Source organism: Pinus tabuliformis, chromosome Q (assembly GCF_031772625.1).
Source record: "Pinus tabuliformis cultivar Carrire ecotype Pingquan chromosome Q, CPIR1, whole genome shotgun sequence".
Classification (NCBI taxonomy): Eukaryota; Viridiplantae; Streptophyta; class Pinopsida; order Pinales; family Pinaceae; genus Pinus; species Pinus tabuliformis.
The window spans coordinates 112,748,016-112,764,679 of record NC_142296.1 but is presented as its reverse complement, the minus strand read 5'-3'; positions in this window follow the sequence as shown (position 1 = coordinate 112,764,679).

Below are 16,664 nucleotides of genomic sequence, written 5' to 3'. Positions count from 1 at the left end.
AGTTTAAACAGAAGAAGCGATACTTTGGATCTATAAATCCAAAGCAAGGGAAGGATTCCCCAAACCGCAGAACCAAGGATAAAGCCAAGATGGGGAAACCCATACAACCCGTCGAAGCCACAAGAAGAGAACAACACCACGAAATTGAATAAGTCCACAGGAAAGTGGTGTGAGTTCCATAAGAGCCCCACTCACAACACAAGTGAGTGTCGGACGAAGCAGTTGCTGGTAGCCGAGTTGAAGGCTTCAGAATTAGATGCATGTTTCAACCCTGAGATAGAACCCAATAAGGGGAATGGTAAAGGGAAGTAGATCATTGATGAAGAGCCCAGCACCATTGTTGCCACCGAAAAGATCCAGAAGAATGCACTTGAAGATCCAGAGGAGTGGGAGCATATTTTCCACTCACAGATGTGGATGAAGGGTTCGTTGCTGCAATTCATTGTTGACAATGGCAGCCAAAAGAACCTCATTTCAGTAGTGGTCATAAAGTGGTTGGGCCTACTGACTACACCACACCCGTAGCCATACAGTATCGAGTGGCTTCACCAAGGACAAAATCTTCAAGTTCGCCAGCAGTGTCGCCTTCCCTACAACATCAAACCCTTCACAGACGAGGTATTATGTGATGTGGCACCTCTGGATGTTTGTGATGTATTATTAAGCCAGCCATACTTGTGGAGGCGACATGCTGTGTATGAGTCAAGGCCTCGCATTGTCATTATTTCTTTAGGTAATTCATTATACATGATACCAAAGGTAGTCCCACCTATCGCCACCTCTTTGATCACTGCTAAGAAAGGCAACAAGCTCATCTCCCAGACCAGGAAATTTAGTTTCTATCTAGTTCGCTCCCAAAGTAAGGGGGAGATCATCATCACATCCATGACCCCCGCAAAGGGTTCCTCCACGCAGTAGCAGTAGCAGAGGGATTCGGTCATGAAAGAACACGGGAACAACTTCTCCTCATCCATAGGGGTACCACACAAGTTTCAGGTGGGCAACAAAGTTTAATTTCATCTGTAGAAAGAACGCCTTACAAGAGCCCATCAGAAGCTCTGACCACTCCGACATGGTCCTTACACCATTACTAAGGTTGTGGGAAATAATGCTTTGGAGCACAACATTCCTCCATTCCTTCGCTTGCACCAAGTGTTCAATGTGGACCGTCATCGACCATGCTTCCCACCATTACTGGACACATCAGAGATTGCAGAACAGCTCACCAGGGACCAAGCTCAGCAGATGGAGGAACTCAATGCAATGGGGACCTGTTGTTCCTTAAGAAACCAATTTCCTTGCTGTGGGGAAATTGTGCTTAAGACATTAATAAATATTAGTTACTGTCACTTATTGTTTGTTTTGTTCTCAAACGAAGGACCTGGAAAACTTTGTCTTTAACTCTTAATACATGTATGACTAGAACATCTCAGAATGCCACTTGTTGCTAGATATAAATGATGAATGAAGAAATTTTGAAGGGGAAGTTAAAGATAATATGCTAATCTTTCACAAAAACTATTATCTATAACTTATAGGAATTATGACAGTGAGAACTGAATCATAGACAATATGCTGATCTTTCACAGAAATTACTATCTATAATTTAGAAAGGAAGTGAGGACTTCAAGTATAGGAGCACTCTTTTAAGGAATTTTAACCTTATCTACATAAGAAAATAAAGACCTGTTTCTTCATTACTATACTTGAAAAGAAGAAAACATAGCATTACACATGATAGAGAAGCTTACAAAATTATATGCAACAACTCATGGAAACTTCTAATTCTTTCATTAATCAACGATGATATCAGGAATACAGTGGCCTAGTCTCCGGGTTCTCCAAAATTCCAACCCTTTCTTAGTAAAATTTCCTCTTTTTATACATTGTGGATCAGTTATTGATTTCTGAAACTGCCCAAATTATTCAACTGCTTCTCTAACTACATGAAGTAAAAACTATTACAGAATTTTACAAAGGGTAAAAGACACCTCAAAGAACATGAAATAACAAGAACATAACTAAATTTGTAAGAGTATGATAACTGTTGGCTTGCTCTATTGATTCGCTGCCAAATTCCTTCGTAAATGCCCTAATGATGCTTAATTCATTTTAGCCGTAATAAAATACATTTAGTTTGTGTAATCCTAGCCTACATGGGCATTCTGATTAGGAAAAATGCCAAGAAACATATCAGATTGTCTTCCTCTTCAGCTTCGGCTTTAACCCTGTTTTTCCACTTTACATAGCGAAATTAACGCTACCTTTGATTAATACGAAACTCAAAAGAGTTAATCCTGCTTCATAAACCTGTCAAATCCGCCCATTCAACGCTTTATTGACTTCCATCGCAAATCAAAATCTGCTTGAAAATCACTGTAAAACCTTAACTTATGCACCCTTAGGCCGCATAACTATGGAAATGTTGGACTTTGGCATAATACCTTTATATCTACACTTTTTATTATAAACCTTTTATAATGAAAATATATGATAAAAAATGCTTTTTTCACCTTCACACAATTTTCGAGGTATACTTCCCACCGATTCATCCCCTTCGTTGATCTACGCTTTTCAGATCAGACAGTCTGTAAAGGTTTCAGGCAATACATAAGCCCAGAGAATACCTACCCGAAATGGGTGGTTTCCTCTCTCCGTTTGACTACTACGTGTTGAAGGCTGAGCAGAATCGAGTAAATTCCAAATAAAACCATCTAACGCTGAATCCGAAAACCCGCCTTTTCTTCGGATTCAGCTTTAACGCTAATTTCTCGTTTATATAGCAAAATCGACGCAAAACACATAAAGCGGAACTAAAAAGGAATTATCGCAATTTAATAAATATATCAGGTCTGGAACCCAATCGCAAATCGCAATCAGCGTTGTGAACATATACATAAGGCGCTTAACAGACCCGTCGAAGTTATTAAACATGTTATATATCATTACGGGTCCGGCCCACCCATATTGCAATCCTCATAGCTACACATATATATATTAAGAGTTACGCAATATCATGGACCCGCCGAAGCTTATAAATCATAATGTATATATTTCAGGTCTAGCCCGCAATCGCAAATCGCAATTGGCAGTGTCCAACGTTCATAGTTCTGCAGTGCAGCGGACCCGATGCACTTTATAAAGCATAGTGTATATATTTCAGGTCCGGTGTTAATGTTTAACACTTGTTTCCTTTGTAAAACCCGATATATTTCTTCATTTCTTTTATATTTTGATTTCCAATATACTTGCCTTATCTTTTTTCAAAATATTTTTCAAGTGATTTTGAATGAAACAATGAATAAAACAAACAACAAAATACATGTTACAACATCTGGCTCCACCTGGGGATAGTGCTTTTGCCACAGAAGCACTAAGAACCACAGATTAGTGCCTTCACCTCGGGCATGGAGTCATATATTGCTTTGCATAAACTGAAATACTATGGAATTTGTACAATGATTTCACTCCGGTATTCACAATGAAATGATGCTTATTCTTTAGAACCTGAAGTAGTGCTTTAAGTATTGCCCATTTACAAGCAACTGTAGAGTTTTCCCATCAAGATTCTCAAGAATGAAAGTATTATTGGATCTCACTTCAGAAATTCTAAAAGGACCACACCAGAGACGATCAAACTTCCCATGTTTTCCCTTATCTTCTCTTCTGGTATCCCGTCTCAATACTAAATTTACAACTTTGAAATCAATTTCCTTGGATTTCATGTCAAAAAAAAAATTTCATCTTGGATTGATACATAATCAAGTTGTTTCTTACCTTGTCCTTGTTCTCGCTTAGCTCCACCACTTTGTTCATTCTTCTTATCAAAGCATTTGGTTCTTCTTTCGCCTCTTGAATCATTGCAATCACTGGCTTTACAAGTTGACTTGGAAACAGAGCCTGAGTTCCATATACTAATTCAAAAGGTGATTTCCCTGTAGATCTTCTTGTAGTTACTCTAACAGCCCACAGAGCAAATTTTAACTTGGAATCCCAATCTCGTTGATTTTCTGCAATAATTTTTGTAAGGATCTTCATCAAAGTTTTGTTAGTAGATTCAGCTAATCCATTTCCTTGAGGATGGTAAGCTGTTGAATGGGACAAAATAACATTATACTTGTGACAAAAAGCAATGAACTTACTTGAGTTGAAGACTTGAGCATTGTCTGTTATAATTTTAACGAGGCATCTGAATCTGCTGAAAATATTTTCTTCCAGGAACTTCATTACTATCTGATCATTTTCTCTCTTAGTAGGAATTGCCTCTACCCATTTGGTGAAGTAATCAGTTGCTGTGAGAACCCACCTGTGTTGTCTACTTGAAGGTGGATTGATTTCTCCAACAAAGTCCAATCCCCATTGCCTAAATGGCTCCTCTATGAAAACTGGAATCAAAGGTAAAGGAGCTAATCTCTTCTTCTCAGCAAAAATCTGACACTTCTGACAACTTCTAACAAACTTATATGTATCACCAAATAAAGTAGGCCAATAAAATCCTGCCTGAAGGATCTTATGTGCAGTTACTTTCCAACTGTAATGTCCTCCACAAAACCCCTCATGATAATCTTTGATTGTTTCTGTAAATTCATCCTCTATTAAACATAGCAATAGAATTCCAACCAGATCCTTCCAGTACAATCTGCCTTCCACAATCACATATGGTTGTGCCTTGATCTTTGGTGCCCTATACTTTGTTTTTTCTAAGGATTGGGGACAAGAAAGAAAGCAAAAATAATGAATTATATGCTTATACCATTTTGAACACAAAAATTTGTACCTGATCTTCATACCTAGATCTTGCTCTCCTTCACTTTCTTCAGCTGCTTTTTCCTCCACAGGTGCCAACAAGTTAATTCCCAATGCCTGAAAGTTTAATTCTATTAACATTTTTGCCAATCCTTGTCCCTTCACCAACTTTGTGGGTTTTATGTCCAAATCATATTCTTGGATCTTTACAATCCACTTTCCTCTTATGCCTTCTACATCTCCCTGTAGTAATACATCTTTTATTGCAGCATTTGGCACATAAGAAATGATTTGGGACTACATCACATAAGTTATAAAAGCTTTCAGGGCTTTTACCAAAGCATACACCTGTTTCTCAAGAATATTATATTTCAGCTCAGAATCCCTAAGAATCTTACTGAAGAATGCAACTGGCTGCTCTCTCTCTTCATCATTCTTCTGCAGTAAGACAATAGCTATTGAACTTGATGATGAAAATGAAAAAAATTGGAAAGGCTTTTGGTAATCAGGACTGATTAAGACTAGAGCTGCCTGTAATGCCTCTTTAATCCTAGAAAATGATTCTCTAGCTTCTTTGGTCCAACTCACTTCATTCTCTTTTTTTAGCATATTAGTAATTTCTTTTAAAATTTCTGCATAGTTGGATACAAATCTTCTTAGGAAGTTTATCTTTCCCAGAAACTTTTGAATATCCTTTTTACTCCTGGGCAATGGTATTTTCTGCACAGCTTGTACTTTGGCTGGATATATCTTTACTCCTTCTCTGGAAACAATGTGTCCCAGTAGTTTTCCTTCTTCCAGAGAAAAAATGGATTTCTTGAGATTTAAGGAAAGTCTAAATCTTCTACATTTATCAAAAGTCCTCTTCAAATGATCCAAATTTTCTTCATCAGACTTTGAGAAAATAGTAATATCATCCAAATATATTACTACAAACTTATCTCCAACAAAAGCAATGTCCATAGCCCTTTGAAAAGTAGCACCTGCATTCATTAATCCAAAAGGAATTTTGGCATACATAAATTTTCCCCAGGGGGTTGTGAACGTTGTTTTCTTCTGATCCTCCTTATCCACAGCCACCTGGTTATAACCAGAAAATCCATCTAGCATTGACATTCTAAAAGATCCCGTTACCTTTTGCAACACATGATCCATCTTAGGCAATGGATAGTTAGCTTTCAAAGAAACCCTATTGAGATTTATGAAGTCCACACACAACCTTATTTCTCCATTTTTCTTTCTCACAGGTACTAGATTAGCCACCCAATCAGAATACCTGAGTGGGACTATGATTTTTGCATCAAACAACTTCTCAACCTCCTTTTCAATTGATGGTAGAAGTAGAGGATTTATCTGTCTAAGCTTCTGTTTGTAGGGTTTAACCCCCTCCTTCAAAGGAATCTTATGCTAAATAATATTTACATCATAGGTTTTGAGATCTTCATAGGACCATGCAAAGAAATCAACATAATTCTTGAAAAGTTTAATATATCTTTCTTGAAAATTAGGTGAAACTCCAGCATATAATTTGACTAACCTGGGATTTTCCTAAGTTCCAATGTTATGATCCTGAATATGTTCATCCTATGAGATTTTCCCTCAGTGCATAGCGACATCATTGGAATTAAAAATCCTTTCAAGAGGAACAAGTCCCTTTGGCAGAATATTATCTTTCAATTGAAAGATCTTCTGATTTGCTATTGAATCTTTTAAGCCACTAGCTCCTACAATTTTTATTGTCTCTTCTTCGTCCTGATCAATTTATGTTCCCTGGAACTCTTCAACCATAGTCAAAAACTCCTTAATCTACTGGTCATCTTCAAAAACTTGCCAGTTCTTAACATTATCAGAAACAGAAGGTCTGTGTCTCATTTAAACCTCATATCTTAGTCTTGGATTAATAGGAGGCTTGAAAGTGCTAGCAACCACAGCCAATGAATCTGTCAATCTATTCTCATATCTTGGAATGAATTGAATGTTAAAATCTTCAAATAAGTTTTCAATCAAATCCCATACCTCATTTCTGTATGCCCGGAGCCTAGGATGCTTTGTTTGGCAGTGATCTTTTATCTGCTTAATAATTAGCTCCAAATCTCCAAAAGCAGAAATTGACTTGACTCCCATATGTTTGGCTATTTGTAGAGCAATAATCAAGGACTCATATTCTACCACATTGTTAGTTGCCTCGAACTCTAATTTGAAAGAAAAAGGGAACATATTACCTCTAGGTGCAATTAGAAGAAAACCAGCACCTGTTCCTTCCTTGGAATAAGCTCCGTCAAAGAAACATTTCCACAGTCCTTTCATTTACAGCTCTGTAATTACATTGGCTAAAGCAAGCTTCTTCTGATTATCTTCAGCCAACTTTGCATTATCATGCAGTGTGAAACAAGCAAAGTCATCCTTCTCCTGACTATATACAGGTGAATTGCTTGCTCCATTTTTTGTAATTGTCTTTACAAACCTAGTTTCTCTGTACAATCTCCTCTCCTCCCCACCAAAAATCGGTATAATAGCATATGTAAAATCTAGTTTCAAAACACCTTCCAATTTAGCCCTCTGGGACCTAGATAGAAGCATTCCAAATCTAGCAGGAATATCTGCTACTACAACATCCATGACCAAGCTTCTAGCTGGAATTTGGGCTAGTGACACTGCCAGATCCTTAATAACCCCCAGACACTTGACCTTGTTTGAATCAAAAGAATACAAATCCCTGTAAGGTTTGGTCACTTATAGATTTAATTGCTTCATCACTGACAGAGGCATAAGATTATGTGCAGCTCCCGAATTAAACATACAATTATGTAGGAGGAAATCATGAAACAATAGGGAAATATGAAAAGGAGGTATTGAAGAATCTACTTCCTCTACATGTGGACCAAAAACCACTACTGGTTTATATTCCTGAATATTTATAGTGTCACTCTCATTTTCTTTTAAATTAATAAACTCAACAATCTCCTTTTGATAAGTAGGTGTTTTTTCCAATTCTATAAGGGGAACTTGTATTCTTACCTTTTCCAACTTCTTGATAAGACTAAACAAGTGACCCTCTTTAGCAATACTTTCAATCTCATCTTCACCTTTCTTCATGACTGGAATTATTTGAGGAATTGAAACAAGTTTCTCCAAAGGAATTTTTCCAGTTTGATCTTGAGAAGACTCACCTCAAAGTATCTGTGTCTTGCCATTTGCATTTCGCTGATGCTTTCCTTTATTTACTTGTTTTGCAGGTTGAGATTCTCGTGGAGTCGCCTTTGGTGAGGAAGTTGAAACTTGCTGCTCACTTTCATTTTCTTGATTTCTTGATCTTTTCCCAGGTCTCAGGTCATATTTCTTATGTAGCTCAGCCTGCATAAAATCAGAGAATTGTTTCCAATATTCATCAATTTCATTTTCATCATGAATAACATCTGCTTCATCATACACATACTCTTCTCCTTCAAGGGTGAGTTCATCTTCATCAACTGTATCTAATGTAGAAATTTGATCTTCAGGTTGTTCTCCACTAGGATCTACTTTTATATATAATGGTGCTTGAATTTGATTTTGATCTTTTCTTTCCTTTTGTAGGATTTGCAAAGGTTGTCTTCTGAATTGGGGATTAAAGTTCTTATTATACCGCGTTTGTCTCAGAGAGTTCTTATTTTCTAACTCTAACCTATTTAACTTATCTGACAAAGTTCTAATTACATTACACGTATCCTCCAATCATTGACTTTGAGAGGATTCTATCTTTGCCTTTCCCTTGTCTTGGGTAGGCTATGTTTCCGGTGCTTTTCCTGCATCCACCAAATTTGCTTCTATCTCTAAAGCATCTGTTTGGATTTGATCAAGGGTTGGAGCTCTCCTTTCCCTTAATGTGAATCCAAAATTTGATTCAAAAGCCCTTGCAAAGGTTATTTTTGCACCAGCACGAGGAGGCTTAATCTATGCTGGGAGACTATTGTACAATTTGTTAAATCTTCTGACAAATTCGGCCACAGTTTCATCAGACTTCTTCTTTATGGAATTAAACTCTATTAATGAATATCCATGGTCTCTTTTTTCTCCCCATCTCTGAATAAACACACGTTCCATCTCTTCCCAAGAAGGAATGGTATTATTGGGAAGTCCTTTGAACCATTTCCTTGCTTCTCCATCCAGGGACTGAACAAAAAGTCTTAGAACAACATCTAAATGTTCAACATTTAGGATTTCTGCAAAATTACAAAATACTACTACATGATTCTTTGTTGTCTGTTCATCTTCTCCCGAAAAATGTGGAAGAGTTTTGAGGTAACCCTGTGGCATTTGATTGAAAGGTTGTGGTAGTTGAAGAGGTGCATACCTATTCACTAAGAATGCAGGTGCTGCCATGTTTACTAAACTTTGATTACCAATAGATGTGGAACTTGATTGAGAGGTAAATGGAATGTGAAAAGGAGGTAATGTGGTTATTGGTTGAGGTTGAATAATTACAGCAAGTAAATGAAAAGTAACAAACTCAAAATATTGGTCTTGACAACTAGGTTCCTGAAATGAAGATGATAAAAAAGATGACTCTTTATTAGATGTATGTTCAAGTGAATTGCTGCCTGATGTAGACAATGTAGGAATTGGTGTAATTGGAATCTTAGACCTTCCAACCGTCCTAGAAAATAGCCTTTCAGGATCTGAAAGAGCTTTGAACTTTCTTTTGTGAAGTGTCTGATCTTGTATGGGGCCTTCTTGAAGCCAGATTTATTTTTTTGATTCAAAACAGCGAAATATTTCCTCCTGAATGAACAACCAAAGGAAAATATTGAAACCCAGGTAAAAATCTTCTTGTCTTCTCTCCCCGACAACGGTGCCAATTAATGTTGTTCCTTAAGAAACCAAATTCCTGGCCGTGGGGAAATTGTGTTTAAGACATTAATAAATATTAATTACTATCACTTATTGTTTATTGTGTTCTTAAATGAAGGACCTGGAAAACTTGGTCTTTAACTCTTAATACATGTATGACCAGAACATCTCAGAATGCCACTTGTTGCTAGATATAAATGATGAATGAAGAAAGTTTGAAGGGGAAGTTAAAGATAATATGTTGATCTTTCACAGAAACTACTATTTGTAACTTAGAGGAATTATGATAATGAGAACTAAAACATAGACAATATGCTAATCTTTCACAGAAACTACTATTTATAATTTAGAAAGGAAGTGAGGACTTCAAGTATAGGAGCACTCTTTTAAGGAATTTTAACCTTATCTACATAAGCAAATAAAGACCTGCTGCTTCATTACTATACTTGAAAAGAATAAAACATAGCATGACACATGACAGAGAAGCTTACAAAATTATATGCAACAACTCATGGAAACTTCTGATTTGTTCATTAATCAACGATGATATCAGGAATATAGTGGCCTAGTCTCCGGGTTCTCCAAAATTCCAACCCTTTCTTAGTAAAATTTCCTCTTTTTATACATTGTGGAACAGTTATTGATTTCTGAAACTGCCCAAATTATTCAACTGCTTCTCTAACTACATGAAGTAAAAATTATTACAGAATTTTACAAAGGGTAAAATACACCTCAAAAAACATGAAATAACAAGAACATAACTGAATTTGTAAGAGGATGATAACTATTGGCTTGCTCTATTGATCCGCTACTGAATTCCTCCGTAAATTCCCTAATGATGCTTAATTCATTTTAGCCGTAATAAAATACATTTAGTTTGTGTAATCCTGGCTTACATGGACATTCTGATTGGCCAAAATGCCAAGAAACATATCAGATTATCTTTCGCTTCAACTTCGGCTCTAACCCTGTTTTTCCACTTTACACAGCAAAATTAACGTGACCTTTGATTAATACGAAACTCAAAAGAGTTAATCCTGCTTCATAAACCTGTGAAATCCACCCATTCAATGCTTCATTGACTTCCATCACAAATTGCAATCGGCCTGAAAATCACTGTAAAACCTTAACTTATGCACCCTTAGGCTGCATAACTATGGAAATGTTGGACTTTGGCGTAATACCTTTATATCTGCACTTTCTATTGTAAACCTTTCATAATGAAAATATATGATAAAACAAGCTTTTTTCACCTTTGCACAATTTTCGAGGTATACTTCCCGCCGATTCATCCCCGCCATTGATCTACGCTTTTCAGATCGGATGGTCTGTAAAGGTTTCAGGCGATACATAAGCCCAGAGAATACCTGCCTGAAATGGGTGGTTTCCTCTCTCTGCCTAACTACTACGTGTTGAATGCTGAGTGGAATCGGGTAAATTCCAAATAAAACCATCTACTGCTTTTGCTCCGGCCGAAAACCCGCCTTTTCTTCGGATTTGGCTTTAACACTAATTTTCTGTTTATACAGCAAAATCGATGCAAAACACATAAAGTGGAACTGAAAAGGAATTATCGCAATTTAATAAATATATCGGGTCTGGAACCCAATCGCAAATCGCAATCGGTGCTGTGAACATATACATAAGGCGCTTAACGGACCCGCTGGAGTTATTAAACACGTTATATATCATTTTGGGTCCGGCCCACCCATATCGCAATCGACATAGCCACACACACACACACACACACACATATATATATATTAAGAGTTACACAAGATCGCGGGCCCGCCGAAGCTTATAAATCATAATGTATATATTTCGGGTCTGACCCGCGATCGCAAATCGCAATCAGTGGTGTCCAATGTTCATAGTTCTATGGTGCAGTGGACCCAATGCTCTTTATAAAGCATAGTGTATATATTTTAGGTCCAATGTTAATTTTTAACACTCGTTTCCTTTGTAAACCCCGACATATTTCTTCATTTCTTTTATATTTTGATTTCCGATATACTTGCCTTGTCTTTTTTCAAAATATTTTTCCAGTGATTTTGAATGAAACAATGAATAAAACAAACAACAAAATACATGTTACAACAGGACCATAGCTTCCTAAGGGGGGAGGAATGATCCAGGTGGATGTTGGCGGCCACCCACCTATCCCACTTGGACCCCCACAACTATCTCTTTCAACTTTTTAGTTTCCTTAATTATAGCACAATTTACTATTTTTAGCAGTTTTTCGGGTCCTAAACTTCTAAAGTCGTTTTGAGGCCCTAAATGACGTTTTTTTGGAAAATTGGGAGCAACATGGGTCCATAAACAGATGTTGCTCTTCCCAAAGTTGTAGTTCTTGGATAGATATTTCTAACGAGATATTGTGCGTGTCAAACGAAGATTGTATGCCAAAGTTATGACCCCGGGAAGTTGATGTACCAATTTACCCAAACGGGGCCAACAGTTTGGTGTTTCATCTTCTAGGATTAGGTTTTTGGTTGTTTAGGGCTTTCAATTGTTTCTCAACAATAAATAGGCCTTCACACCTCATTGTAAGATAGTTCAGAGGCATGTAGTTGTCACATCTCTTCTCAGATATAAGCTACCATCTCCCTAGCTAGTTTATTTCCATTTCTATCTATAAGCATATTTTAGTATTTTACCTTAACGATATCAAGCATTATTTCCACTTCATCTCTATGTTTATGGTTATCTCTGTAATTTGTTTCGTTCCTGTTTAAATTCGAATCAGTGGTATCAGAGTGGTCTACTTTTTTTCTCTGTTTTTGTTTGCATGTCCCCAACGAGGACGGGATATAAGGAGTTAGGGCTTGAATTGTTCGAACCTTTGCAAGACCAGCCTCACAAATCCCGATGGCCTCCCATGGCAGAAGACAAGAAAGATGAGGGGACAAGAGAACCTATCAAAATCTTGCTTGAAGGAGCCCTTAAGTGACAAAGGAACGCGATGATGGACAACTTTGCCCAGATCCTTCAGCAGCTACCCAGAGGTGACGCATCGGCTTCCAACAGCTACTCTAGAAACGCCACACCCTTTAAGGTACAAGTTAATTTTGAAATCCCCATCTTCGAGGGTCAAATAGATGCAGATGTTGTAGATAAATGGTTAAATCTGCTAGATGGGTATTTTTTTGTTCATGATTTTTCCAGTCGGGAAAAGATTATTTTCGCTCTTCTCAAAGCAGCCCCCCACGTCAAGGACTAGTGGGAAACCTACTGCGAGCAGAAGGATGAAAGTATGGGCTCACTATTTTCAGCCACACCCACTTGGAATTCATTCCAGGATGCCATCAAGGAGCAGTACTACCTTGTCAAAAGCTATGAGGACAAATACATAAAGTGGACCACACTGCGGCAAGGAAGGGACCAAGATGTGTTGGAGTTCACCAACATTTTTCATACCCTTCACACACAATTGGGTATCAAAGATTCTAAGCTACATCTGGTACACAAATACTGCAGCTACCTACATAGATACATCTAGGATGAGATGGAGTTCCTAAGCATCTCATCGCTCGACACCGCATACCAATACGCTGTCAAGATCGAACAAACATTTAAATAGAAGAAGTGAGACTTTGGATCTGTGAATCCGAAGCAAGGGAAAGGCTTCCCCAAACTGCAGAACCAAGGAAAAAGACAAGACGGGACAACCCAAGGAAACCCATCGAAGCCACAAGAAAAGAACAACACCACGAATTCAAACAAGGACACAAGAAAGTGGTATGAGTTCCATAAGAGCCCCACTCACAACACAAGTGAGTGTCGGACGAAGCAGTGGCTGGTGGCCGACTTGAAGGCTTCAGAATCAAATGCATGTTCTGACCCTAAGTTAAAACCCTACAAGGGGAATGGCAAAGGGAAGCAGATCATTGATGCGGAGCCCAGCGTCATTATTGCCACCACCAAGATCCAGAAGAATGAGCCCGAAGATCCAAAGGAGGGGGAGCATATTTTCCACTCACAAATGTGGGTGAAGGGTTCGCTGTTGCAATTCATTTTCAACAATGGTAGCCAAAAGAACCTCATTTCAGCAGAGGTCATGAAGCGGTTGGGCCTACTGACTTCACCACACCTGCAGTCGTACAGTATCAGGTGGCTTCACTAAGGACGAGATCTCCGAGTTCTTCAGCAGTGTCGCCTTCCCTACAACATCAAACCCTAACAATGTAAACTTTGAAACGGGAACTATAAACTCAAAACAGGGACTCTGGCCAAAAAACCTCGAAAAAACATCAAAAACAGTGCTAAAAATGAAAAGTGTTGATGTTGGAATAACACCTTTTTTTTTCTTGAGTAAATTTTCAACATGTTTTAAAAATGGCAGTGAAAACCAATTTTTTGCACAAAAATTATCCAAAAAACACCATCAAAACGAAAAGTGTTAATGCTAGGAGAACACCTTTTTTTTTCAAAATTAAAATTTCAACATTTTGAAATAATGGCGTAAAATATTTTATCATGACCCCAAAAAATATTAAATTTAAAAAAATAATGAAAAAAAAAATTAAAACAATGAAAAAACACAAAACAAAAAAAAGTAAAAAAAATAAATAACAAAACATAAATTAAAATATATACTAAAAACAAAACATATAATTAAAAAAAAAAAAAAAAATTCAATCATAAAAATTTAAAGAAAAACAAAATTAATGATAAGAATTAAAAAACTAAAAAAAAAAAAAAATTATAAACAAATAAATAGTAAAAAAATATTTTAAAAAAATATGGGAAAAAAAAGAAGTTATCTTGTAAACCATAAAAAAATTGGCAAAAAAAAAGAAAATGGAAAAGAAAAAAAAATTAAAATAAACAAAAAATTAAGTAGGTAAAAATTGAAAAATTAAAAAAAAAAAATAAAAACAAAAAAACAAAAAAAAAGTAAAAAAAAAAATTAAAAACAAACTAGATCTAAAAAAACAGAAAATTAACAAAAAAAAATTAAAAACTACTAAAATTAAGATTAAAATGTTGATTACTTAAAAAACATATATAAAAATATATATAAAAGACAAAAATAAAAAATGTTAAAAAAAGATTATCTCACAAACCATAAAAGAATTTGGAAAAAAAAAAACAAAATTAAAAAAAATATATAGATATATATGATGATGATGATGATGATGATGATGATGGTTAACGTCCACTGAGACCAAACAATGGTCTATTGGACCTAAAGAAAAAAATTATTTATTTTGATTTAAGATTTTATTCCTATGCTCAAAAATCTTGGAGAGAAGCCTCCCGAGCTCACTATAATTTTGACATTGTAAAAGGCTAGGAAGGTCAGTATTGTAACAAATATTGTGAAACTGAGATCTAATTCGGTTATACGTGGGGCACTCTAAGAGGAAGTGGTTTTCATCCTTGATGTTCCTATTCTCACATATATGGCAGATCCTTTCCATCCATGGCGTTTTAGGAACTGCCCAACGACCTGTTTCACTATGGAGCTCATGAGAATTCGTTCTAATCTTTGCTATATTAATTTTCTTCTTTGAGCTAGTTAAAATAGAGAGATACTTTTGATCTTCTAGGGTGGGGTTGATGACTTTCTTATAATAACTTAATTTTCTTTTAGCCGCTAAATCTTTCTCACACCACATTTTTTCTTTGAACTTAGAAGTAACAATATCTTTAATGTTATTTATGTTTTGCAATGCATCATTTTCATTGATCTCCCAATAGTTTAACCAGGCCCTTGTGTCTTTATGCCACCCTCAATTGAGCCTTAGGTGGTTTTGGCTAGAATTTAAAGCTAGCTTAGGAAGTCTATGATCGTCTATGTTACTAATTTTGTGCTTGTACAACAGAAACCTAAGCATAGCTAGGCTCTCAATAGGGGAAAGACCTTCTTCTATAAGGAGAATAGGATAGGGTGTATTACTTTTAATTTTCAGGTTATAAGTTATAAAACGCTTCTGGATTTGCTCAATCTTTCTCCATGATTCTCTGGAGATGCTGCAACCCCAAACCTCACAGCCATATAAGATAACAGGAGTGACTAAAGTTTCAAAAAGGAACTTCTTTTTATCCCACATTACGAGGTTTGCTATTTTACAATTATTTTCAAGACCAAAATAAGCTTTCCACCCCCCATTAATCCTTTTCTCAATGCTATGGTTCCAGTTGAACTTGTGATGAATACCAATTCCTAGGTACTTGTAAGAATACACTTCCTCCAAGTTATTATTATCATACATAAAATTAGCGTAAGTGTCCTTCTTGGATTTGATAATCATAACTTTTGTTTTGTCAGTGTTAACAGTCATACCCATGGTAGAGCAGAAATCCTTAAGAAGCCTGAGTTGCTTATATATATATATATATATATATATATATATATATATATATATATAAGTAAGTAAAATAGAGAAATTAAAAAAAAATTAAAAAACATTAGCAAAAACTAGGAAAGAAAAATTAAAAACAAACTAGTTTAAAAAAAAAAAATAGAAAATTAACGGAAAAAATTAAAAAACTAGTAAAATTAATATTAAAAAAAACAAAAATAAATTCAAATTAAAAAAAAAAGGCGTATTTTTTATTTCAAAAAAATGTAATTATTTTTATTAGACATACGTATTTTATTTAAAATAATAATAATAATAATAAAAAAAAATTTAAACCATATTTTTTTTATTAAAAAATAATTATAATTTTTTTTAAACAATTTATTTATTTATTTAAAAATACAAATTATTAAACATACATTTTATATTAAAAAAAATAAAAATAAAAATAAAAAATAAACCTACATTTTATATTTTAAAAAAATAAATAAAATAAAATAAAATTTACAATTGTTTTTTTAAACCATCTTTTTTTTATTAAAAAAAAATTATAATTTTTTTTTTAAACATTTTTTTTATTTAAAAATATAAATCATAAAATATATTTTAATTTTTTTTAAATGAATTTAACTTTTTAATTTAAAATTTAAAAAATTATTAAAAATAAAAATTACCATTGGTTTTTTTTTAAATTAAAATAAAAAATAAAAAATTCAGTGGCCCTCCGCCCCCCGGCCGCCTGTGGTGGCGCGGCTGTGGGCGGAGGGGCCTGCGTGC